General features: G+C 49.0%; 1 protein-coding gene across 1 annotated transcript in view; it reads right to left on the reverse strand.

Moving 5' to 3' along the window:
- Nucleotides 1-9,780, reverse strand: part of CTNNA1 (catenin alpha 1) — a 106,432-nt gene extending 96,652 nt beyond the window's left edge. The window contains exon 1 of the mRNA XM_048961083.1: nucleotides 9,648-9,780. The gene's annotated coding sequence lies outside the window, so the exon portion shown is untranslated. The remainder of the gene's footprint in view (nucleotides 1-9,647) is intronic.
- Nucleotides 9,781-25,853: the final 16,073 nt, after the last annotated feature.

Raw genomic sequence — 25,853 nt, forward strand, 5'->3', positions numbered from 1 at the left:
TTAGTTGTGGCTTTCAGTTTTTGACAAACTGGTAATTCCAGGTTTTAAGAATAACTTCAGATGCTTAATTCTAGCATCTCGGCATGCAAACAACTTCTAAACCTGGGCAAGGGAGAGAACGCAGCCCCGTGGCTTCCTTGCAGCAGTGTCCCAAAGGCACCCAGGGCTCTGCAGCCCACAGAGCAGGGTTCCCACAGTGAGCTCTGCACTCTGGCAGCCCTACAGCAGCAAACAGGGCCCAGTGCTCCCAGTCCTGTTTTCCCAGGCTCTGCTCCCACACACACCTGGTGGCAATGCTGGCTCCATCCCACACAGCACTAAGCAAGCACGCCCGACCTGCTCTGCTCCCAATCTCAGCTTCCTGAGCTGTGCACCACAGCCAACCTTTTGGCTGTGAAGCAGCAGATCTAACCGCCGGTCTCCTCTCCTACAATGTAAGCCCCAGCACTTGGTGCTTCCTACACTAAGCAGGATTTGTCTTCTCCACGTTTTCAAATTTTAATCACCCCAACACAAGGCTTTCCAGAAGGACCCTCCCTGTTCTCCTAAGGAAGGTGATGTTCAAAGGAACACAGCCTCAGGAACACAGCGGGGGGCACACACCCAAGCCAAGCACCACCGCATGCTGGATTTGTGCACTATGCTATACAAAAAAGCAGAAGAACATTATACAGGACTATTTAAAACACAATCCTTGGTTTATACCTGGGAGGGCATTCTCCATTTTAGCTGTCTGTGCTACCCAGCCACTCGTCCCCATTTTGTGCAACACACTTTGCCCAGGCGCAGTAATACACGAGAACAGTATTTTGCAATTTATTTCTTCCTTTCATATTTTGCTATGTAGTCAGTCATGCTGAATTATAACCCTGTCTTTTCCTGTGCTTGCAGGCTGCCCTTGGTTATTCTGTGCAATGTAAAGAGAATAGCCCTTATTCCATCATCCAAGCATGAGCATGGAATACGGAGGGGATTCGTGACAACGATCCCATTGCATCTTCCAGCCAGACAGCAAACCACACTTCTCTGCCCTCAAAGAAATTCTGGTTTTGTCTGTTTGCTTTGTTATCTGAGTACGTAACCCAGCTGACAATAAGCAGGGATCTTCTACCTCTGCTGGAGGACAAAACACAACAGACACAAATGTGTAGAACTTTGGTACCTAACATCCACTGTAAACATCTTGGTATGAAGAAGGTTAAGGCATGCTACATGCTGAGCCCAGTTCCCATGAAAGGGCTCCAGGAACTGTTCTTAATGTAGTTGAAGTATTCAGAAAAAGCTATTCCATTCTTTCCTCTTTGCCTTCACAGCCTCCTGCCACGGCGCTCCTCTCCATGGAAGAATGGCTGCTGGTCAGGGACATTTGGTATACACCATTCTTTTCAAGGAGGATTTGAGTGGTTTTGATTTAAACTGTTTTCACTGAAAGCCAAGTATACACACACACACACACACACACACACACACACATCTTCTAACATAACCTTCAACATTAAATTCCTTCTCCTCAGCTACCAAATTTCATTCTCCACCCTATAAGCAATTAAGTTTTAAACTCCACACAAAGCCCTAGAACTAGGATTTCAAATACAAACTACAGGTGTTGCACTGACTACATTCTTTAATCCCTAAAATATTCCCATCACTTGAGTGTATTCAACTTCACCACAAGTTTCAGTACAGGCCACAGTAACAGGCCAAACAAGAGGACAAATCCAGATAAGGATAAGCCTACCGCTCAGCAGCTCCAGCAGAACAGGCACCACTCAGACCCAGCTCCCATCTGCTTGTGTATATCCCCACTGCTGTGGAAAAGGTTATCCAGAATGACCTGGAGCTGCCAATCAGAGGGCACTGCACTGACAGACAAATGCTTCTCTAACTCAGCTATTTGTTTAATAAACCTTTATACCTTAAGAAGTGCAACCTAACCCAACATCCCTAGGCAAAGTAACAACTTCCATAACCCCAATGAAGAGAACTAAGAGCTATCTCCTGCCTTATTAGCCAAGCCAGCACCAAGCCCCTAAGAACCCCTCACAAGTTGCAGAGCCCTTCCTATGCCACGCACGGCCACAGGAAAGCACACACTTTCCTGTATGTCACCAGGTTTACATGCAACAAACTTGCCCAAGCAATGAGTGCTTGCTCCCAGCAGCTTCAGAACTGCTACTGCACCATGGACTGAAGCAATCTCCTTCCATTTAGAAGTTTTGGTCTAGCTGTCATTGAGGGCATAAAGCTCACACTCTGCAAGCAGCTTCACCACAGCGTTCATGGAACCACAGCAACAGCTCTACAGGAGCCAACATTTGGGAGAAGCCACTGCTAACAACAGCCTCTTGCCTTCGGTTACATCAGCAGTAGACTTTGGTTGTTCTATTTTGGCACGACTATTTTGCCTCAAAGGAGCTGGAAGGGAGGTGTATGGGAAGCCAGATCACAGCAAGCATGGGCAATTACTGCTTTATTCATGCCACATTAAGGCTTCAAGTCATGGATGAGATCCTAAAAGGATGCAAGAACCAAACTTGTGCTCACGCCTGTTTAACTGTCCAGATGGATATCATCGTATGGCCCAACGAGCTTCCCATTTATTTCTGCATGGCTTCTCATTTCCAAAACTCACACAGGATTCTAACTACATATAAAGAAAACTGATGATGTATCAGACGCTGCTTTACAACATACATCCACTTTTCCTTAGTTACACGGGAAACCCTTTTGCTAAGAATAATTTTAACATTCTAGATGCAGACTTTCAAAGTCAGACAGCATGTCCTGAGCTCACAGCACCCCAAAGCACATTTCAGAGCCTTGGGACACGCAGTAACTGAAGAGGCAATAACTGGGCTGTGGCTACTGAGCCTGGCTCTGCAAGCCCCTCACAGGACCCAACCACCAACTGATGTTACAGTGAGTGCACATCAACAAAAAGGAGGGCAGCCTTTTAACAAATTAATTTTCACAAGTCAAAAGGGCTTGTAATAAATCAGCCTACTTTATCAATTGGCACAAAAATTTGCCAGTTCTGCAAAATTAATTCTTGTACAGCTTGCAAAAAAAAAAAAAAAAAAAAACCAAAAAACTGATTGCTGGCAATAAAAAGCAAAGAAAACCTATTGTTTGGTTTTTTTTCCCCCTGATCTTCAGCACTCAATCTGCAATAGGAAGCGCAGTTTAAGCTACAGGGTTGGAAATAAGCAGAACCTGACCCCACTCAAACCAGCATCTCGTTCCCAAAGCAATACGCTGTGATGCGACTCCCCTTGGTCCTTTCTGCTGACCCCAGCCTCCAAAGCCAGACCCTCATTGACAGTTAGAAAGGAGAAGTACACAAATATTGGAGCTGTCTGAGCTGACATATTCTGACAGATGAGAAATGAGACTTCTCTAATTAGAGGTCTGGTAGACAACACTTTTCTTGAACATGGACAAAATGGTCAGAATGTACTGAGAAACTAAATGCGACACTCCTTCTCAATTGCATGAGCAGGGTAGAAGCAACTAAAGACTAAATAGCAAAAAAAAAAAAAGCAGCCCTCACCATGGTATCACAAAAGTGAGAAAAAGGTTTTTCCACTGCTTTTTAGTTTGTGCAAGCTACTGAAAGAGTAGCATCCACTACAGCACTGAATAACAAGAGCGATGAGTCCCCAAAAGAAAGATGTTTTCAAAAAAAAAAAAAAAAAAAAAAAAAAAAAAAACGACATTTAGATTTCCTTTTCTAGCCTTTCACTTTCATTCAGGAACACTCATCTAAGTATGACAAAGCAGTAAGTCAAAAAAAAAAGGAATAACAAACCGCAGGTGATAGGGCTCAGAACAGCACTGAGATGTGCCACGTGCATCACGAGAAATCTCTTCACTACAAACCAGGAGCTGGTGAGAGGAAGAGCTGCACCATCACCACACGCCTCCACACAAGTCAGCCTGCAGCTCCACCGACACACACAAGCTAAGGAATCAAAAAACAACACAAAAGCAGAGCCCGGGATGAAGGCTGAGCAGGAATGTAACGCACAAGCGCTGTTTGGATGAGTTAAGCGTCGTAAATGACTGCAATTATCCGGAGGAATACGTAAGGGAGGATGCTCAAACAAACACCTTCTCTGCACACCAACGGGGAACAAAGCTGAGGAGAGCACATAGGAGGGACCAGTGGGAGCTGCACGGCTTCTCTGGAAGGGCACAGAGAGGAACGAAACAAATTGCTGACAGTGATTTACCGAGTAAAAAAACCAACTCAGAATCTGATTGAAGACAGACTAACCGCAGCCAGAAATGGAGGGCAAAAGGAGTCACACCACACTCTTCTCTGTTTCAGTACAAAACTGGAGTACTTTGAGCACTCCTGACAGCAGTGGAAGTGCCATGGAGCAACAAGTAACCCCTGAGCCTATTTTCCTGGAAGCCTTGCATGCCTGCTTTCAGGACACTTAAGGCTAGTTAGGAAATTCTTTTGGTTGTAAATAAACACATATCCCAAAAAGTGGAAGTGGCACAAACTATAAAAGCCCAGCTTCATGTAGAAATCAAGCCATTTTCATCGACCCAAACCACATCGTGGCTTTTTACTGCCTTGGAAAAAAAAAAGTCATGTTCTTCCTTTGTACGAAGCCTTCTGAACTCCCAGTCGGGTTTGGGAATTTAAAGGAAAATAAGTCATCAAATTGAGCCTATTGAAAATAATGCCATTTCCTTCTTTTATTGCTTTCCTGTTGCTTTCCCTTTGGGGATGATTTTATGGACTTGGGGGGGAGGAGGGGTAAGAAAGACAGAAGGAAGCCAAGTGATTGTGGGGATAATAAAAGAGGTCAGAGTCAAAAATTACAAATAGGAAACCAGAGGAAGATATCAGCCACTGCCCAAGAGTATCTATTGCTCCATAACTGCATCAACTGGCACAAGTGATGGAATACTGATAAAACCAGAGCAGTACTGCTCACAGTGTGACAAGCAGAGGGAATGGCTCTTGAGCTCCTGCCTTATTCTCTCCTCCTAGTGTGACCAGGCAGCTTGGTGAAGGCCAGGAAGAGGATCTGAGCCAGAGCTCAGACAAGGACCAGGCAGTCAGCAGGAAGCTGATGGCAGCAGTAGGACCCAGACCCTCCCCCAACAAAAAGCTTGGAGACAGGACTGCAGGCCAACGACTTCCCAGCTCTCCCAAGAAAACCCCATCAAATCCCCCATCACCACTTCCAGTCCATTATTTTGGCTTCTCATCCTTTAAACAAAATAATTTAAGCTTTAATATGCTTAGACTCCAACATCTGGGTATCAGGCATTGCTTGACATGAACTCCATTTCACAACACAAACTGCATGCAAAGCCTGCACAGAACTTGTACATACATATATTTCCACCACCATCACCAAATATTATTCTATGAATTATCCAACACCTTTGGCAACTCTGACACTGAGCCACGATACCCCTTATGCCTCCAAGTCATGCCAAAGGAACTTAGTTTTACAAGCAGGCACTCCATGGACACTTTAAAATGGGTACAGAATGGAGAGTTTGTATGCATCCATCAGCTACATTTACGTGGAAGAAATACCTGCTTGCACCATCCTGCACCTCCGCCAGCATACAACCAGTTCTGTCCCCTGATATTTCAAAGCTGTCTCTTAATATAATTATCATTCTAGTCAATAACAATAATAAAAAGCCTCTCTAAAGCTTCATCTCAAGAGCACTTTGCAAAGATGAATAATAACTCGCTCGGTGTTACTCAGGTTAAACATTATTTTATAAGCACACAGCTCAGTCTTGTTTACATAAAAAATTAAACCGACCCTTTTGGTTAAGTGAAGTTTAGTGCAGACCATTTCATTTAAGTGGATCTCCTGGGCTGAGGTTATATTACCTAGAAAGATAACTCTAAAAGAATCCTCCCTTAAAGCTGTGGAGATATCACTCATGAAAGGACCCAGAACAAAGCAGGGAATGAATGAAAACTCTCTGAACCTTTGTGGGTGTGAAAGGCCACAGAAGGTTGAGGGGTTAAAAAAAAAAAGAGCCATCAAGGTCAAGATCAGGGCAGCATTACTTCTTATTGACTTCTTTATCAATTTAAAAGCAGCAAATTAGGTATTTCCCTAAATGCCCTCTTGATCTTGTGCTGCACAGCAGCAAGGACACAAGCGCATCAGAAGCATCTGACCCTAACTCTCCTCATTTCCTTCAGACAATACCCAGAAGAAAAAAAAAAAATAGAATCTTATTTTCCTGAGCCTTCATCAGCTCTCCACAAGCCCTGTAATTTCAGTCTCCTTTTCCCAAAATAACTGCTCAAGGCCACTCCAGAATGGAGTGCACCAATAAGCTCACAGCATCTCCTATCCCATCTTACACCAACATCCCACCCACTCCCTGCCATCAGCCCCACGCTGACCAGAAAGCCTTCTGAAGCACACATGTGAGGCACAGCTCTGTTCTGCAACAGCACAGATAGCTTTGGAAACTGGAAGTTCTTTGGAAAGAAGCACACACTGGCAGTTGTATCTCGCTGTGGGCACTGAAATCCTACCTGGCACATCACTGCTGGGCTCCAGTTTGTTTGCTCATCCCTTGGAAACATTAAGGATTTGAATTCACTCTTAGATTACAATGTGTGTACACTTCTTGTCATTTAATATACTGAAACAGATGTACTAGGGAACTGTTTGGCATCAGGTTTGGTTTGTGTTCTTGCTACTGTTGCACTATCTGCCTTGGTAAACTACCCCCCTTAGCTGTACCTGACCCCAAGCTTGCTTTCCCCATTCTTAGATGCCTGAATTCAAAGAAAGCCTTTCAAGAGATATGCAGATGAGTAAATACGATTATTCAGGTAGCTGCCTTATAAACTAGAGTTCTAACAGAAGTAAGGGAATGTCAAGAGACTGCAGAGAATTTCCATTTGCAAACTGTGGTAGTTTAGGTTGGCACTCTGAATTATTTCTATTGCTTCATCAAGTGTAGACAAAAAGGTTACTCCTCTCTGATTCTACCAGAGTTGTTTACAAACATCCACGAAAGGACTAGCAGATGTTTTGTGCTGTACAGCTGGGATCGACTAACAAAAATATGTAATCATGCCAGATAAAAGGTAGCTGGCTCTTTAAATAGAGCAGAGAAGGTAGAATCATGAATCACATTCAAGTATCAGATTTGCTAATAGGAGAGTCTACAGTAACCCATTACACACACACAAAAACCGAGTCAACACCCATTCTCACCCTGAATGGGAGACGAAGAGTCTCAGTTACTCAGGAGAAGGACCCAACTTACAGCTGCATTCCTCCTGCAGTTCCTTTACTTCCATGAGGCACAACATCCCTGCACTGGGCTCTGCCACCCACTGCTGCCTTGTGGCACCACAGGTCACTCCCAGTGCTTCTCTTCTCAGTTGGGTTCCTCCAACAAAGGTGCTGTTGCAGTTTTTCTTTCCAGCCTCGCATGCTGGATTAAAATCACATGAAGCTAGAAGTAGTAATCATCAACATCTGCACTTCCTGTAAAGCTGTAACTCCGTTTAACCAACGCACGAGCTACATACAGAGCAGAGCTACTCCAGATTAGCTATACAGCTAAGTTGGGGTGGATTCCCAGAAGTAATAAAGAACCCAAATCCTCAAGGTTATACACACTAATGTTCCACAACGCAAGACTTTGAATGATTTCCAGTCAAGGCACTTCAGAAGAGAACAACAATGGGCATTCAGCTTTGTGTGAGATGACTTTGCCTCAATATGGCATTGTGCTGGCAACATAATAATCAGTCCTCTTTTATTCACCATGTTTCCTCTGGTGTCCAAAGCCAAGAGATGCCAGTAAAACCAAACCAGATGCCATACATCGAGTCTTTTCAGAGAGAACCATGGCCTTGTACCTTCTCACACTACACCAACCTTACTAACCATCCATGACGAGTTGATTGGCCATGCCATTAAGTATTTCCATGAGCCTAACAAACTCTGTTCATAAGAAAAGAAATTTAGAAATCAAGTTCTAACAGTAGGTGCAACTTCAATGCAAGCCTGACTTCCTACTGAAGTCTATTTCCAGCTCATAAACACTTATATTTATGAAGATTCTTTTGCAAGATCAGTTTCTCCATCTCACAGCTGCGGGAGGAAGATATTCGTGCCACTGAAAACACACAAGTTGTTTTTCTATTACGTCTTTCAGTTAACTTTATCAGACCCACGGACACCCTGTGAAGCAGCTTTATATTAGCGTTTGCCATTACACATGTCAGACACTGGAAACGCTGATGTTACACAAAGCTCGAGAATTTATGGAGACATAAATATTTGCTACAGTATTTTAAGTCATCGGTTTGGGTGCAGGATTTCTAATCTCCGCCCGCTGCGCTCCCCCCTGCCACCTTGGGTAAACTTTTAATCTCCAGTGCAGAGGCCTATTATTAGAGCTGGCTGAAAAAAGCTGAAGGCTTGTTGTTTATTATGGAAAAGGTTAGGGCAAAGCCTCAAAAAAAAAAAAAAAAAAAGAACCACTAGAAGTAAATCATTGACTTTTCAGAGGAGGAACAGACTAAGACATTTCCTTTAAAAACCATTCCTCTGAATAAAAAACAGACTCAACATAAAATAACGCCCTTTCCAAAGGAGAAGTTTCCGTTCAGGAAGGAGAAACAAGTGCTACCAAATACTCAGCACCCAAAGACAAGTCAAACCAAACCCAAAGACCACGCGTTCCACGAGGCAAGCTGGCTTTCACACCATTTAAGCACAGAATGACCTCCCAACGGCCCGGCCCAAGGGCTGAGCTGGGCAGCGTGTGAAACGAAGCCTCACCCAGTGCTGTGCACTGGAATGGGTGCAGCCAGCAGAGCCTCCACACCTCCTCCTCCTCCCCGTGCAGGAAAAACACAGGAAGCAACTGCAGCTCCAGGAACGGCTCTGGTCGTTCAGCCCCGTCCCAAGAAAATAAAAAAGGGGGAAAAAAATATTAAGAAAAAAAGGAAACAGGGATGAAGGGAAAGAGTGGCTCAACCCAACCACCGCAGCCACGCCACGGGCGGGCAGGCCGGGTGCTGGAACGAGGCCGCGAGCACTCCTAAGGCAAGCGGTGAGCGCGAATCGCGGCGGGGCACGGGGGTCACGGATCGGCAGCTCAGACAGAAGCGGACACCGCCGTCCGGCCGAGGGCGAGCACAGCGCAGCGGGCCGCACCGCCGCCTCGTCCGCCCGCGCACGGGGGCGGCGCCCAACGGCCGGCAGGGCGAAGCGGAGCGGCGGGCCGGCACCGCGCCCGGAGGGAGGCCGGCCGCTCCCGAAGCGGAGGAACAGAAGCGGAGCGGCCCCGAGGAACCAGGCGGGCAGCCCGAGCTTTCGGGGACCGCCCCGCGCCGGGCGAAGTCTCCCAGCGAACTCCGCGCAGACATCGAAACTTGCCCGGACTTTGCCGGGCCCCGCCCGCTCTCCTCCGAGATCACCGAAACGCCACGGGCGGACGGGCGGACCGACCCCGGCCCACGGCCGCTCCCGGAAGCCGCGCTGCCCCGGCCCCGCCCGCAGCCCCACGGCCCCGCTCCCGACCAGCGGCCTCAGCTCCGGCCGCCGCGCCCGTCCCGTCCCGCCGCCAAAAGTTTCCGTGTGGGAGAACCGCGAGGGAAGAGCGCCGAGAGTTACCGGAGAAGGGCAGAGGGAGCCCCGCCGCACCGCACGATCTGCTCCGACCCCCGGCCGCTTTGTCTCGGCCGCACCCGCTCCCGTCCCGCGGAGGAAATGGGCTCTTCCGGCCGCCTCCCGCCGCCGCTCCCGCCCCGCCCGGCCGCTGTTCCCGGCACCGCCCGCCGCGCCGCCCCGCGGCCAGGTGATGGCCCGGCCTGGGGGTGCCGCCCGCCTCGCCTCGGCCCTGCAGGCCGGCCGGGCCGTACTGCGGAGCCCGGGCGTCTCCCCTCGCACCTCATGCTTGGGGCAGGACCGACATTTCCAGTCAAAACTTCTCGCGGGGGCAAAAAATCGTCCGGCTACTGACCGAACAGAGTGAGATCGCGGTGTGCTTTCACTTGGGGAAGACCTTCAGGACCACCCAGCGCACCCCCAGCAGCACTGCTGCAGTCCCCAGGCACCACATCCGCAATCTCAGTGCCTGTGGGATGGGGCCTCGTCCCCAGCAGCCTGCTCCGCTGCTTTACCATTCTTTCTATGAAGAAATCCTTCCTGATAGCTGAATTAAATTCCCCCTCGTGCAATGTGCTGCTGTCTCCCTGCATCCTGTCACTTACAACACACTTACTGAGTGCTCCTACAACTTCCTTGCAGGAAGGTGTACAGAGCCTCCCCAGAGCCTCCTCCGCTCCAGGCTGGACAGCCCAGAGCACTCAGCTGCTCCTCACTAAGACTTACTGCTGTTAGAAGAGCATTGTAGGCCCCCAGAAGTCAAACCTGGGATGTCCCATCTTGGAGCTGTGGCTCCTGACTGAGACATTATGGAGTTGTAGTTAGCCTTTCGATGTCTAATTTCAACAACTGAAAACACACATCATACGTTTAGCTGTGAGGGTCCGCAGGAGTCTGAAGCAGCCCTCAACTTCCTGGGCTACTGCAGGATGCAGAGGTAGCAAGCTTGTGGAAAACCAGTGGATGATCTCAAAGAAAACAGCTCCGTTCCTCTCAGGAGTTGCTTTCATTTGAAAGTTTAATGCTGTTCCTCAACACTCCCGCTGTACATAGCACTGGTGAGGCTGCACCTTGAGCACTGTGTTCAGGCTTGGGCCCCTCGCTGCAGGAAAGACACTGAAGCCCTGGAGAGCATCCAGGAATGGAGCTGTGTGAGCGGTGACGCTGCAGGGATTTCCTGAGCCATGCTTGCTGCTTGGTGCGGTCAGTGGCAGCCCTTGCTCTTAGGGAGCTTTTAGGAGCTGAGCGTTAGTCAATGGAGGTAGATTTGTTGATGGGGAGAAATGTCTCTAAGGAAGAATGTATTTCAAAGGCTTTGAAGAGTGCCAGCGACCACGTTTACTCTGCACCAAATCACTGGTATTTTTCATAGTTTGTTTTGACATGACTTTTAATTCAAATATCTCTACAGAACTTGCGCTCGTACTGCATTGTAAAAACAAATGAATAAATTTAATACATTTCATGACTCATTTGCCAGCATTTCTGAGATACCTGAATCTATTTGCTCCATCCTTTGATACTAATCAAAACACAGAGCTCGGGCAGCCCTCAGGGAGCTTACATCGAGCAGTGCAATTCAGCCCATGCAGATTCCCGGGGTGCCAACCCCCAGCCCATGTCACTGCAGAGCATGCTGTGGTTCACACCATGGCTCCCAGCTGTGATTTTTCTCTGGGCCCAGACATTACCAGGACTGCACTTCCTATTTTCGCCAGGCTCCTGCCGGCCGCTGCTGCAGGAAGGCAGGCGGTGTCCTGCAGCGATTCAGATTGCATTTTTCCTTCCTGCAGATTTAACCCAAGAACGGGATCCAAGGCAGGGAAATAAAAGCAACGCCTTTGTTTTCCAAACCAGGAAGAAAACAGGGATCAAGAGTCCAACCTTGTGAGCAAAGTTAATCGAAAGAAAGCAAGGTCTATTATTATAGAGATGCTATTTATTAAGATGACACAGGGTGTTCGGTGTCTTAACAAATTGTCTCCTCTAGAAAAACAGAGCGAACAGATTTCTGAGCTCTCTCTGTTTCCTGTTTGTACCAAGACATTAATATTTTGGTGTCGGTTGCAACAGGGATCCAAACTACTCATTTCTGATCTGCAGCGTACTCACGGTAAAATTGAGTTTACACTTCAATAGCTTGCTTTCTTTCATTACTCCTTTTAATACTGTGTCTTGGCCTCCTGTGGTGGCTTCCACATTCACTGGTTTCGCACGTCTCACATCCTTTCAGGACAAAATGTCAGATTAAAAAAAAAATACACACAAAAAAAACTCTTTTAAAACTACAAACCCAAGGGTAGAAGGCCTGGCATGGTGGAGAATCACACGTTCTGTGCCACGCTGCTGAAAAGCAAAGCAAAAACGCAAGCAATCAGCTGGCAGCTCTGATGGCTTGTGAATCAAGTGAAAAGACGCAGGAAACAAAAACAAAATCATGTAAAAATAGAGCCAGCCAGGTTGAGATTGGACTTTGCCTCTTAATTAACAGCTCTCTCGGAACACGGAGGCAGGCTTTGTCAGCAAGACTGAAATGCAGGGTGTTGTTTGGACAGGCACCCAGGAACTATAGCTAGCACTTCCCATCCAGCACATGTCACTGAGACAGCATCAGGCTGTGCCAGCAGTTGAAATCCAATCCATTTTCTGAAATGAGTCAGAATTTTTCTGCTTGCCCCTGAATCTCCCTTTTAACAGTGTTTATGGTTTTGTAATTCCATTTTCTTTTAGTGTTTTGTTTTGTTTTCAGCCCTTTTCACCAGCTAAAAAGCAAATGTAAGCCAGGGGGAGAAGCAGGCACAGAGGAGAGGGTGCAGCAGCAGTATTGCTGGCGGGTTGCTCAGCACAAAGCAAACAAACGCTTTCGATCTTGCCTCTATTAGGGAAACTCAGGGTGCAGCACGTCACAGCAGACTGTGGCTGGAGATTGCACACAGCTGGCAGAGTACCTGCGTTAGTCAGAGGTGTGCACGAGGCAGTCGCTGCCTACTGCTGCCTAAGGATACCCGTGTGGGTGTAGCCACAGCAGCAGCTGCCCTCTCCCTGCTGTATCCTGGGCTGGATTTGCGTGCTAAGCAAGGATCTTGTTTACACGGCACCTGGTGTACCTGTGCTGCCTGCTAGTCACAGCTGACAGGGGGCCAAGTGACGTGCGTTAGCTGGAATCGGATTTTCTGTTTCTGTGACAACATTGCTGAAAGTAAAATAGTTGCTCCATGCATACATTCATGCCTGCTTCAAAGTGTACGTTTGATCTTTGTGGGTTTTGATAGGAGCATTTCAGTTTTGTTTTTGAGAAGTCAGCACTGAAGCAAAAGCGAAGGGTGTGGAAATGGGACTTCAGGGGCCAGAGGTGGTAACAGAGGAACCGAGAAATGGGAGAGGGCAGGAGATGAAGGCAGCAAGGAAGAAAAGATGGGAAGGTATAAAGCAGCACTGAGTGGAAGGTGCTGCAGAAGAGGCTGAATGGTCAGTGGCAAGAGTAAAAACAAAAGATAAGTGTAAAAGAATCTCAGGGTCCACGCAGCTGGGGATATAGGCTTTGTGCAGGCTGATGTTACAGCCCAACAAGGACAGCCACAGAGAAGCCTTGTAGTGCAGAGCCTTGCCATGTCTGCCTACCCTTGGTCTACCAGCATGGGGCAGGGCAGGGACCTCATGTCTGGGTGAGCAACATTCTCTTGGGTGGCTCTAATGAAGCCAGCAACACAGCACTGTGAGACCAAACTGAGGGTCTAGCACAGATGCCATCTCATGCATGCCATGGCACCAGGTCCTGAGGGACCCCAGAATCAGTCTCAGCATTTCCATGCTGCTGGGAAACATCACTGATCCTCCTCAGGGCTCTGACACAGAACTGCATAGGAAGCTCACAGGATCCAGTTAGGAATCTGCACAGCCAGGAAGCTCATCTCAATGTCCTGAGGTCATGGATGCCTCAGGACTGTGTTAGCAGGGTGGAAGCACTGGGAGGTGCTGCTTTTGGTGGGGCAGCAGCCACACCATCCAAGCTGTGCATAGTAAAGCAGCAGCCTCAATTAAACAGAGCTGAGTCAGGAGGATGGATTTGCCAGTCCGTCTGCCCCCACGCAGGGCTCCCACCGGCACTGCTTTCTGCCTGGGAATGGGACTGCTGCCCCACTGGGCTCTGCTGTGTCCCAGGGTTGGCGCAGTGTGCATTAGCTGGGGCTACAGCCACTGTGCCCATTTTCCCCTCGCTGCTCCAGGGCTCACAACCATTTCATTCACCATCACTGCCCACTCCCTCTGAGAGAAGCATTCTACTAGAAACATGCTGGGATTCATTCTTAGGAAGTGGCTGGATCTGAATGGCAGCATTGCCTCCTCCTCACTGCCAAGTGCTCCCGGGGCCTGTGGAAATAGAAAGCAATCCATAAAGCCAACGTGACCAGCATGGGGCCAGCAGCCCCTGTGCCCTCTCCTATGGCACGGGCATCCTGGAACAGGCAGAAAACAATAGAGAGAGACGATGCTGTCCCAAAAGGCTCAGGCAACTGGGCTCAGCGGCTGCTGCTTTGCCAGCAGTGCAGCCCGAGCAGTTTGCATTCACCTCCCGTTCACACAGCCTTTGTGTAATAAACTGCTGTAGCCCCAGAGAAGGGAACATTCAAAAAAATGCCCCGAGGCAATGCATAGCAGAAGCCTGAGAATCCTACTGTATGAGTCACTGACCTCCACACACTGCATCTATTTCAGCCTTTAATTAATAAAGTTTTACATTTCTATAGCACTTTCCATCTGGGAAGATCCTAAAACGATGTGAGGACTTAAGAGAGCATGCAGCACCGCGGAAACGTGGTTCCCAGATAGGTGGGACTATGCAGGGCAGCAAAGCTCAGCCAAGGGCATGGGGAGAGAATTCTTAATTTTAAATAGAGCCTCTGTTATATCACTGAGCATTTCATATCCGTGGAGAATAGAAGATTTTAGCTTCTAAGGCACCACTTGAATAAATAAGCATTGTAGACTGCTTTCTTTATCCTGGTGGGAAGCAGGGCAATACAAATACTGTGTGATTTTAATTTAGGGTGTGAAAGGACCCCAAGACAACCAACACTGTTGGCTCAAGGCTTCCCACCTTCCCAATGAACACCTTATTCCCACATGCTGGACACAAGGCTGAGCGCACCACTCTTCTTGGCCCACTTCTCCAGGCTGAGAGGTCTGTGCCAATGAACCAGCCTTGCACAGGGGGACCCTACCCTTGCTCAGCCCCCCCAGCATCCCCTGGCTAAGTGCTTGGCCAAAGTGAGCTGGCATCTGTTGGCTGCAAAGAGATTTCAAAGGGATGTCAACATTCTCTTTTTCTCAGTGCAGTTTCAGCCTATTTTTATCTGCCTCTTTCTGGAAGAAATACACGGGCATGGACAGGGCTAGTCGTAAAACTTCATTGCTTCCCGAGGAGAAATTGCAGGCAAATTACAGACTAGTGCACTCCTTTTATGTCTGTGCTGCTCGGGGCATGTCAGCACTGCCGCATTCCCTTCCACCCCGCCACATTCCTCACCACCCATCCTCTCTGCTTGCTGATGGAGCTGCTGACGTGCTTTCCTCCGTGATTAAAGCACCCTGCTCGCTCACACGGGGCTGGACATGGTGGCAGTGGGTTGTTGGTGCAGACAGAAATAGGTCCAAGTTACCTCTATGGTGTTGCAGGGAAACAGAGCAGATTAGTGCCGTTCTCAAACACGAAGAATCACAGAGTTGTTTAGATTGGGAAAGACCATGAAGATCATCATGCCAACTGCTGACCATGAGGTGGGCAAAGCCCAAGCTTGTGTCCAGCTATCTCCAGTGCCCGAATTACAGAATCACAGAACCATAGGGGTTGGAAGGGACATCTGGAGGTTACCTAGGAAGCTCCTTGCCAAGCAGGTTCACTACGTAGGCTGCGGGGGAATCCAGATGGGTCTTGAAAATCTCCAGAGGGAATCCAAAGGTCTCTCTCCTCCCTGAGCTGGAAATCCCACTGCCACATATCAGAACTTCCTCCAAAGGGAGATATGCTGTCATCAATGACAGGTATTGCCACCAAAATGTGATCAAAGGGGGAGTTATCAACTTAAGTGTACTGAGGCTTTTCTGTTTCAGAGAAGAGAATTATCATTGAGAAAACGATCCTGTAAGGTAGATGCTATTGACAGAAAAATAAAAGGAATGCAGTCCTTACCAGACAGACCTAAGTTGCTCCAAATTGCTGTCAGCTTGAAATATCTCACTGGTAATTTGTTTTCAAATTCTTTCTCCCTAAATTTGATTTGTTGCAGTACAGTGGAAGATCTATTCGACACGGCATCTCGGAGAGCGTCCCAGTGTCCTCTCGCCGATGGTGAGCTATCACTTCTAGGAGCTGGCAGCATTTGTTATGAAAAGGGACATCGTCGCTTGAAAAGCAGATTTTGTCTGAGGACATGGATCTGCTGCTGTTACAAATAGAGGCTAAGATCACAGGAGGGAAATCATCGGGGAAAAAAATATCGCATCTCCTCTCATCTCTCAGCCTGTCCGCATGGGCAGCTGGCTGTGCTCTGTGTCTGTGCCTTGGGGTACAGAAAGGATGGGGCAGCGGTGTCCCGTTGTCTTCCCAGTTTCCTAAGAAAGGAATAAACATTTCATAAATATCACCAGGATACTTTTTAACCAGAGAAAATGTTGGTGGGGTTCCCACCTCCTGGGGTATTGTAGAAAGAGAATGAGCATCACACCCAGCACATTTATCTGCTGATCTGCTTTCCTCTAATGCAGAAGAGAAAGAAGTAGCACTGACTTGGGAAGCATCCTGCTGGATTCAGTGGTGTCTTGTGGGGGCATCCCCTTACCTCTGCACAACCATTCCCAGCTCTCCAGAAACATACGTCACTAAAGCAAAGGAGGACAGGTATGCCCCCAGCATTGCTTACTTCTGGGTCTTTCCAAGAAAGGATTGGCGATGTTAGCATATTTCTGCTGGTGTCAGAATGGTGCCACGTTGTATCTGGAGCAGCAAATCCCCAGGTGCCCCTGCCAGGCTTTGGGACTTCGTGTGTCCTCAAGCTCAGGGACATTTCTCCTCTCTGCAGGAGAAGCTGGAGCAGCACAAACCCACGTCTTGCTGCTTGGTGAGGCATCTATGCATCACATCCAAAGCCCTTCTAGAACCTTGTGGCAGAAATGGAGTTGTAAAGTGCTCAACCATTTATTGATGAAACTCTGGCTGAAACCCCAGCCAGCCGCGTCCGTCCTGCTGGAGCAGAGCAGTGGGGCCTCAATGGGAGTGAGGAGTAAGGAGCTGCAGTGCAGGGCATCCAAAGCAGAGCAGTTCACTCACAGTCCAACCCCAGCCATCACCACCTGAGGTGTGCCTCCTAACTGACATCAAGTGGGGGGGAAGGGTGACTCCTTAAGTGCAGGTTTAATTGGGTAAATCAGGAAGGGGTGGTAAGTTTTGTAGCCACACAGACATTGTATCAAAGGGGTGGTTTGGAGAGTTTAGGAGGGAGTCCGTGGGAGGTTCCTCCGAGGGATATGGGGAGAACAACATGGTTTAGAGCCAAACAGTGCACTTCTGCTTGATTGATTTAGGACAGAAGAAATGAACTACCAACCAGAGCTCCTCTCTCAACAGTCTCCATCCTGAGCTATGTGGACTTCTTGGGGGGGGGGAGGGATCTGAAACCTCAGCACCTTTTACTCGGTTCCTTTGCAGTGCTTCAATCTGAGCAGTGGTTAAAAAAAAAAATAAAAATCAAAGAGTGCCTGTAACCATGGTGATGCTCCCAGCTCCCTGTGCAGCCGCATCCCTCCTGCTGCATCCTGGAGCTGGCAGGCATGGGGAAGATGGAGATGCCCAGCAGTGAGTGGGAATTGGCCCCACCACTGCATCTTCCAGGGAAAGAAGTGCAACTCCAGGGGAACATTTACTTCAGACAGTATGGAAATGGTGGTGACCACCTTGTGGTGACAGCCACGTTCAGGATGAGAACTGCCCCATGCTAATGTTGGCATGAGTGTGGTCTCCATCTGCAGGGAGCACTGACTTGCTCCAGCTCCATGTTGGTCCATTCTTCTGACACTTGGGCCATTGGGAGATTCTGGGCCACATCCTCCAGCATAACCTGGGTTTCAGCCCTTGGCAGCTGGGGAACTGCCAGTTTGGCTTTCATTTAGGGTAAAGCTGTTTAATTCCTCGCCAGCTCAGCACCACCTTCCTGCACAGCTCTGTTAGCAGGATCTGCACACAGAATATTAGGGATTAATGAGACAGGTGATTAAGTGCAGTTCTGCTTAAATTCAATCCCAAGAGAACGAACGTGGAACTGCCCTGCTGTGAATTAGGCAATAAAGTGGGGGAAAGTGGAAAACATGGCAGGGACTGGTTCTCTTTCATTAGTGCTCTCGTGCCTAATGATCCCAGCACCTCTGCTGTCAGAAAAAGGCAGAAGGCACAATTATAGCATGATTCCAGCAAACCTGTGCAGGTGCCGGTCTCGCACTGCAATCCTTGGCTGCCAAGCCAGTCACAAAAGGATGTATAAGGGCTGCTGATGCACTTGGGTAGAAGAAATGATGCAAAACAGCCTTCCAGCACCAGCACTTCCACACAGCAGCAGCATCCACTTCTTCCAGGGGAACCAAGGGCGCAGGTTTGCCTTATGTAGCCCAGGAAAGCTGGGAATGCAGCAAGATCCCTGATTAAGGAAATCTCAGAAAGATCCCCAGGATCATAAATGAGCCATCAGATGTCAGCATCAAGGCCACAAACCTCCAACCCAGCTGTCCTGTGCAGCTGGGGACATCCATGCTGGCAGGTCTGAAGCAGTTAAGGCTGTCCAGCACATGCTCTCTGCTCACAGCTTCATTCTCCTTCCAAAATACTGAGATAAAACTACCCATGAGCATCACTAAAGTCCTTGAGAGAAGATAACTTCAATTCCTCCATCTGCTTGCAATGCTCCACCAACCGAGAACCGGGAATAGGCATAAGCAGAGTTCTCTGTGCCCAGCAGCAACAACATAGCTCCTGCTGAAACATCTGGGTTTGTGCTCCCCCAAACCTCACATTCAGATAAAGCAGTGCTTTTCTTGCGCTTGGTTCATGCTGAATATAGAGGCCAGCTCCCAGTGGCACAGAGGTCCAAATTCCCACTTTCTCCCCTGTTATCCAGGCATGGTGAGCTGCTCAGGAGCAGAACAAACTGCCTGCAAAACTCTGCTCTCTGTTCCCTGAGGTTTGCTGGGAGTTCGTGCCCCAGGCTGCAGTCTGACAGAGAGAGCCAGTCCCGCACGCTTCAGATGGATATAAAAAGGATATGCAATCAGACATGCACTTAAGCAAGTATATTACCAAGCGAAATGACTTTGGTTTGACTAAGCTAATTAAAAATGGAACAAAGCAATGATCAGATTAAGGTCATAATTAATAACTCCATAGGTTCAAATTATCCAGTCACCAAATAAATACTGCATGTCAGCAGAGGAAGACACAGCAGATGACTGGAGGGTATGGGTGTCCTGCTCAGAGCTCCTGCAGAGACAGCAGCTATCTCTGAATGCAGCTCACTGAGGCAACACATTGGCTTCACTGTCAAGGAGACCCCACTTGTAGGGCTCCAGGGTATGGAAACCACATGGACTGTAGGTGGGTGGGGGCCCCTGGGTCCCCTGTCCCAGTAACCAATGCAGGAGCTCCATTAGCAGAGATTGCATCCTCTTCTTGTGCAGCCATTCTCCTTTGGGGAATTTTTAATGCTTTGAGCCTTTTTAAGTCATCACTGAGACACCTGTGATATCGAGAGCCGTTTGCTGTGGTCGCCTGTGGGCAAGGAGGAGGCCTCTGCACATCCCCAGTGCCCCAAGGACTTTCCCTCACACTTTGGCTGCCTTCAGCCCCATCTCACCCAGCACAAACCTCCCAGAAAGGATTTGACACACAGAAGAGAAGTTTTGTCACTACTGAGAACAGGGCTTTATTGCAGCCCCAGTCCTCAAACCTTCAGCCCTTCTCTTGCAGGTGGCAGTGACCCTTAATCATGCCTTAAACCACCTCCCACCTCTGGGTGCAGCTAGGGATGGGCTGGCCACACTGGGGCACCCAAGTTTATAGAAAACTATACATGTTTTGCATAAGACCTGCAAGTGCAAGCTGTCTCATCCAGGCTTTAGAGGCAAACTGGCAGTCAGGGCCTGGCTGGAGAATCCCCCGTCCCTCCTGGCAGATGGAGGGAGGCACAGCCACAGATATTCACTCAGGAGCCCTCTGTACCAGCAGCTGAAGCATTTTCCCAGGGGAAAAAAAAAAAAAAAAAAAAAAGCCTTTTATGATTTATTACTGTTCACAACATAAAATATCATTGCAAATCTAGCATTTCACTGCTTAGGCTGCAGCCCTTGGGAAAACACTGCTAAACCACACCAGCGAAGCCCCAGGCTCTGCAAGAAGCTACAAATCAATTGCACGAGAAGCTATGGCACTCAGGTCCCCAAGCAAGAGAACTTCAGGGCCCCTTGTGTCCCTGCCCTGCACCCTGTGGCACGACAGCAGCAGGCTCACGTGGATCATCCCTATTGCAGGAGGGCAGGCAGTGGTCTTTCCCTACTCTGCTTCCCTGCAGCTCTGCAGTCTGGAGGGAGAGCAGCACTGCTGTGCTCCCAGCAGCTTCTCAGCACCCTCCATCTTCTTACTTAAGAAAGACATGACTGCCTATTACACAGGTTTTGAGGCTTCCGTCCTGCTACCAAAGCCCTAAAGAGGCTTGAGCTGCAGCCTGGTGGCCACCAGGTGTGGGTGAGCAGCACCTGGGGCTGATCTCATCCCGGTGCTCCTGCTGCTGGGCAGCGCTGGCAATGGGGCATTGCTGGGTCTGCCCTCACCACAGGGCACCTGCACTCATGGCTGAGCATCACCACCTCTGTGCCAACAGCAATCCGTTTTTGCGTTTAAAGAAATTATGGAAGCAATGTGTTTAGAAATAACAAAGCTCTCCCAACTGCACACTGTAGGTAAAAACCTCACAGTGTTTCCCAGCTTCAGTAGCCAAGGGAGAGAATGAGCTTAATTGCTTTTGTAACGAGACGTGGAGGCACTGTGCTGGTGGCACAGGTGAGCTGTGCCCAGCAGTCTGTGGGCAATGTCCCTTTGTGCAGCTGCAAGTTTTTGTGTGTTTGTGCACCAGGAAAATGCTGCTGCCACGTGTGTAAGGGCCTTTGTACAGGCCTTTGGGGAGCACAGGACCACAGTTTTTGTTAGAAATGCTCCAAGCACTCACAAGAGCAGCAGCGGGGAGGGTGCAGGGAGCAGCACTCCACCAGTGGCTTTGGCCAAAGCAGAAGCATTTCCCTCCAGAAATGCATCCTATTGCAGTTTCTTTGCAGTTTGCAGCACAGACAGAACCTTTTGCAAACAGGTCAGCATTGTTTCTGTGTATGTTTACACTCCACTATTTTTGGAGCCTGTTGCAGACCCTGCTCTGGGAGCAGCTGTGTTCATTGAAAAGCCAGCCCTGCTGTGTATTGATGCTGGGATTTGGGGCACTGAATCCTAAATCCTCAGTGTTTGGCCAAGTTCACATGTTCAGAGGACTGTAGTGATGCTCTGGGTATGGAGTTTTGTCAGTAGCAGCTGCAGCAGAGCAGCCAAGAGCAGGAGGCTTTGCCAATTACACGATCCTACTGTTAATTATCTTCATTAAGAACACGCCACTGGGTGACATCTCCATGGTGGTTGGGTCCCAGATCCCCAGAGCTGCACCTGTGGATATGTCTGGAGCAGTCTGAGGGCTGAGTGATGGACAGTGGAGTGGGGGGCATGCAGGGAGCACCCCAAATCCCCCCAGCTCCTTCCTCTCTATGCAGGAGGAAGGGGAGGGAGCAGGGATGCCCAGAGATGCTCTTTCCTTGACCCCAGTGTGTCCCCGTGCTCAGGATACGAGGAATGGGGAAAGCTGGATTGTCCCCTCCAGACCCTCCCCTCCCAGCCCGTTCCATAGCCCTCAGTCACTGTTTATGAAAAGCAAATGTTTTGCTGTTAGCTAATCCAGCTTGTTTGTGAAAGCCCCGAAGGCTCGTTTTAATTGCGAGTAAATGATTCTTAACGATATAAATCAGAGCCAGCAGAGGCCGGGAGCATTTGTGATATCTTGCACTGTAACCAGGAGTCAAGAAATGAATTAAGCTCAAATTGAAAAGAGGAAGGTTTCAATCTGAAATTGGGCAAATACGAGACTTCATCAAGTAGAGATAATCACTGTGCAGGATAATAATGAGGCTTCAGCTTAGCAGTTTTGCATGGAGAATCCTTAACGTGCCCGTGGCAGATTTCACTGCTGCAAGCAGTGCAAAAGACAACTCAATAAGGGACCCAAAGGGAAGCAAACACCATGGCAGCCTCAGTACCCCGGCCTCTCTGTCTGCACCTCGGCCCCTTTGGGTCCCAAAGCCACAGGGATCCCCAGCACTGCCCCAAAAAGCCCCTCCATGTGGTTATAGTGGGTATTTGGGGGAAATTCCTTTGAAAAAATGGCTTCGCGTGGCAGCTTGGGAATAGGACCCCCATCCCTGGGCCATTTCAGGGCCATGGCACTGAAGAGTGGTGACAGGACCCAGTAGGTGATGGCTGGCCTTGGGGACATGGAAGGTTGTTTCCAACCTTGATTCCATGATTCTCAACCTCTGCTGAGAGCCCTGTGCTTACAGTGAAGGAGTGAGAACACATCCTCACCTCCACCCTTAGTAACTGAAAGCTGATTGGCTTTGCTTAATCTGCTGTGCAGCTATCAGACTGCAGGCAGGACAAAAGCATTAATGTAGATTGCCAACAAGCTCATGGTCTCCAGGTAGGAAGGGGAAATCCATCGGGCTAAGAGGGAAGAGCTCACGCAGCCGCTGCCCTCGCAGTGCTACGTGCTGTGTCCTCAGCAGTGCATTAGTCATGGAGATGCCATGAAGTCACCCAGGATGCTCGCCGGACGGAGCAGGAGGGAAAAGTCAAGCCCAAAGGCGAGGTGAATTGTTTCTTGGCTATAAATTATCTCTTTGAAGCAGAGATGAGGTCTCTTCTGGGAAAGGGATGAAAAATTCCACTGCAAACTCAGGAAAATAAATGTATTCACATCACTGCCCACCTGGGCCAGCACCCGACCTCTGAGAGTCACCAGGGGCCAGGGCAGCTCTGTTCCTTCACCCTGCTCAGCTGAGGCACTCTGAGGCAAGCAGCCATGAAGGGCTGACCTGAGACCAAAGCAAAGCCCAAGCTTTTGGCATCCCTGCTGGAAGAGAAAGATGAACTTGTGCCCACACTGGGAGAAGCGATACCCCACGGGTCTCAAGGTGTGGAAATGGCCTCCTGCTCTCCTCCATCCCCCCAAAAAACAACATTATTGCATGACACTGTGACCAATCCCAGTGCAACAGCCCCTGCTGCCCCCTGTTCTGCTGCATGTAGGCTCCATATGGAGGTCATCACTTCTCCCAGAGAGCTCCCAAAACCAGGTGATCCTGGCCAGGGCCACTCAATTCCATAGGAATCCTGTGGGTCTGGATAGCATGCAGCCCTTGGGGACATCCTTGGGCTACACCCACAAGGATGGAGGGACACTGGGAGCATCATGGAGCACAAGGGTTAATGGAACTGGGTTGCTCTCTAAATGTGAAAATTAGGCGGCTTCTGCTGGCAGTGTGGGGTCTGTGGAGCAACATTTATCGTGCTGGTGATGCTCAGAACTGATGAGACAATCTCAGGAGTAAAGCTGATTTCTAATGCATTTATTATTGTCAGATATTTTCAGTAACCTTCGCAGCACAGTGATGGATTTTAAGACAAAATTCCAAAGTAAAGGAGATCATTTTTGCCAGGCAGGCTGGTTAAACAGCAGCCCCCTAAACTGCCTGCAGCCCCCTATCCCTTCTCCTGATGGGGCTTTGATCACCTCTCACACAGCCGTGGCTCCTTCCACTGTACCGGGATGAAAGGAGATGGCCCCATGGGGGGATGTGACCCTCTGGGTGATCCCTGGCCAGCCCCAGCCTATACTTCAGTACATCCCCATGGCTGGGGGCTTCTGTGCAACCAGAGAACAGCTGGGTACCAATCCCATCCAGCCATCCACACATAGAATAGGACAGAACACGATAGCAGGGTACCACTGCCATCCATCCACATGCACATAGGGTAGGACAGAGCGTGACAACTGGGTACCGATCTCATCCATCCATCCAAATCCACACATACAGCATAGGATGGAATAGGATAGCTGAGTACCCACCCATAGGAATATAAATATATATATATTTTAAGAGAAGAGTCCTTTACCATTTCAATCACACCACAGACTTAATTTCCATGCTGCACTTCTGACAGCACAAGGAGCAAAGCAGTACCACACTCCCGTAAGGCTGTGCTGTGTTTTGGGGCCGGCTGCCTCTCCCCACCAGGGTGGGACATTGCTTTCAGCCTGTTGAACTCCACAAACATCTGCAGGCTTTGGGAAAGCCCCCGAGTGCTGGGCTGAGCTGTGCCACACAGCACCTCAGGGTGCTCAGCTCCTGCACTCCCACCCGTGGTGCTTTCAATGAGAAATTGCTTGTTGACGCACATGCTGCTTTGTGATTACCCAACCGCAGAGCAACAGATCCCACCGGCGTGCTGCAGAGCTTGGGAGTGAATACAAGAAGCAGGCTTTGCATCTTTTATATGCTTTAAACATCACCTGAAACGCAATTAATTCTTCCCACCTGCATGCTGGGGATCACAGGGTGCTGCAGTATTGATGGGTTCTTGTCATGAGCCCACCCCAGCGTCCTGATGTTTTACAGGCAGATGGCTTGCCCCAGCTGAAGCCACCAGGTGGGACGTGTGGCCAAGAGCCCCATGGGATGGTGCCACCTCCCGTGGTGCTGCCCCACTGCTGGCACTGCTCAATGCACAGCAGCCATTGCCATAACCCGGTCAAGAAGCAGTGTTCATGAATTATTACAGCCAAAACCCAGCACAGAAGTTGCCATTGCAGGGGAGTTGGAATGGGTGACCCTTAAAGGTCCCTTCCAGCTCAAACAATCTTATCGTTCCATGAGAAGCTACTTTGGACCAAAAGGCTCCCAGTGAGGGGCTTCCCAGGACGAGCACTGCCCTTCTGCTTGAGGGTGATAGAGATGGGAAGGATGAGGGCTTCTCCTGAGATAGGTGTCCCCTGATGGGCATCGTTGGCTTGGGCTAGTGCCACTGGTTCTCACTGAGTATTATGGGATGGGTTAGGTGTTGAGACCAACCCAAGCTCTTTCCTCATCCCACGGGGTCACCCCAGGGCCAGAGTTAGAAAATCTCCAGCTTCTCAATGTTAGCAAGCCAGGAGAGGGAGAGGAGGGTGGGAAAGAAAAAGAAGGGACTTTTGCAGAAGGGACACCAAGCAATCTTTCCCTTTCCTATTCGCTCACACCTGCCCACTCCTGGGTGATGCCATCCTCATTATAAGTATGACCATACAGTCCCTGCTATGGCTCCATGCAGCACACAGGACAGGAAGCCTTCTGATGGGCTCCTGGTGGTGCCAAAGCCAGCTGTTGGTTCCAGTGATGCTGCATGGAGCTGGCAGCTCCATTGGGCAGGGCTTCAGCCAGTCAAAATGCATGTGGGACACTGCTAGAGGTTGACTTTGAGCGTGTTTCCAGAGAAAAGCAGCATTTAACTGGATGAAAGCAGAAAGACCAATTTTTCTTCTCCTCTCAATAAATGTAAGTTCCACTTGCTCCCAAGTTGACCTAATAATTGTAATTCTAAATTAAATGTAAATGTATTGGCTGCTGGTAAAGGTCATCCCACAGAAAACGGCTGTGTTTGCCTCTTCTTCAAATGCATGAATACTAAGCATGTATAATTCACAGAATCATTAGCAGATAAAGACATTCCCCACCTTTGCTCCCTCACTCTTGAGCAAATCCATTGCATAAGTCAGCGAGCAAAAGGAAATCTGTTCAGCCTTACCTTCCATAGCTGGGTCCATCTGCCAGAAAAAAGTGCAGTGCTCAGCGTGGCTTAGGATGTGGCAGAAGGCTGCCTGAGTTTGGGTACAGCTTGGGCTGTGACTGCAGGACCCATAGCTGCACCCAAAGCTCCTCTACCCCCAAGGACAGAAGCACTCAGCCCCCTTCCCACCTAGCAGTACCCACAGAAATAGGACACACACATTGTAAAGATTGCTCTAAACTACAAAACAGGTGCCA

The sequence above is a fragment of the Lagopus muta genome, chromosome 14, assembly GCF_023343835.1.
Source record: "Lagopus muta isolate bLagMut1 chromosome 14, bLagMut1 primary, whole genome shotgun sequence".
NCBI classification, from domain to species: Eukaryota; Metazoa; Chordata; class Aves; order Galliformes; family Phasianidae; genus Lagopus; species Lagopus muta.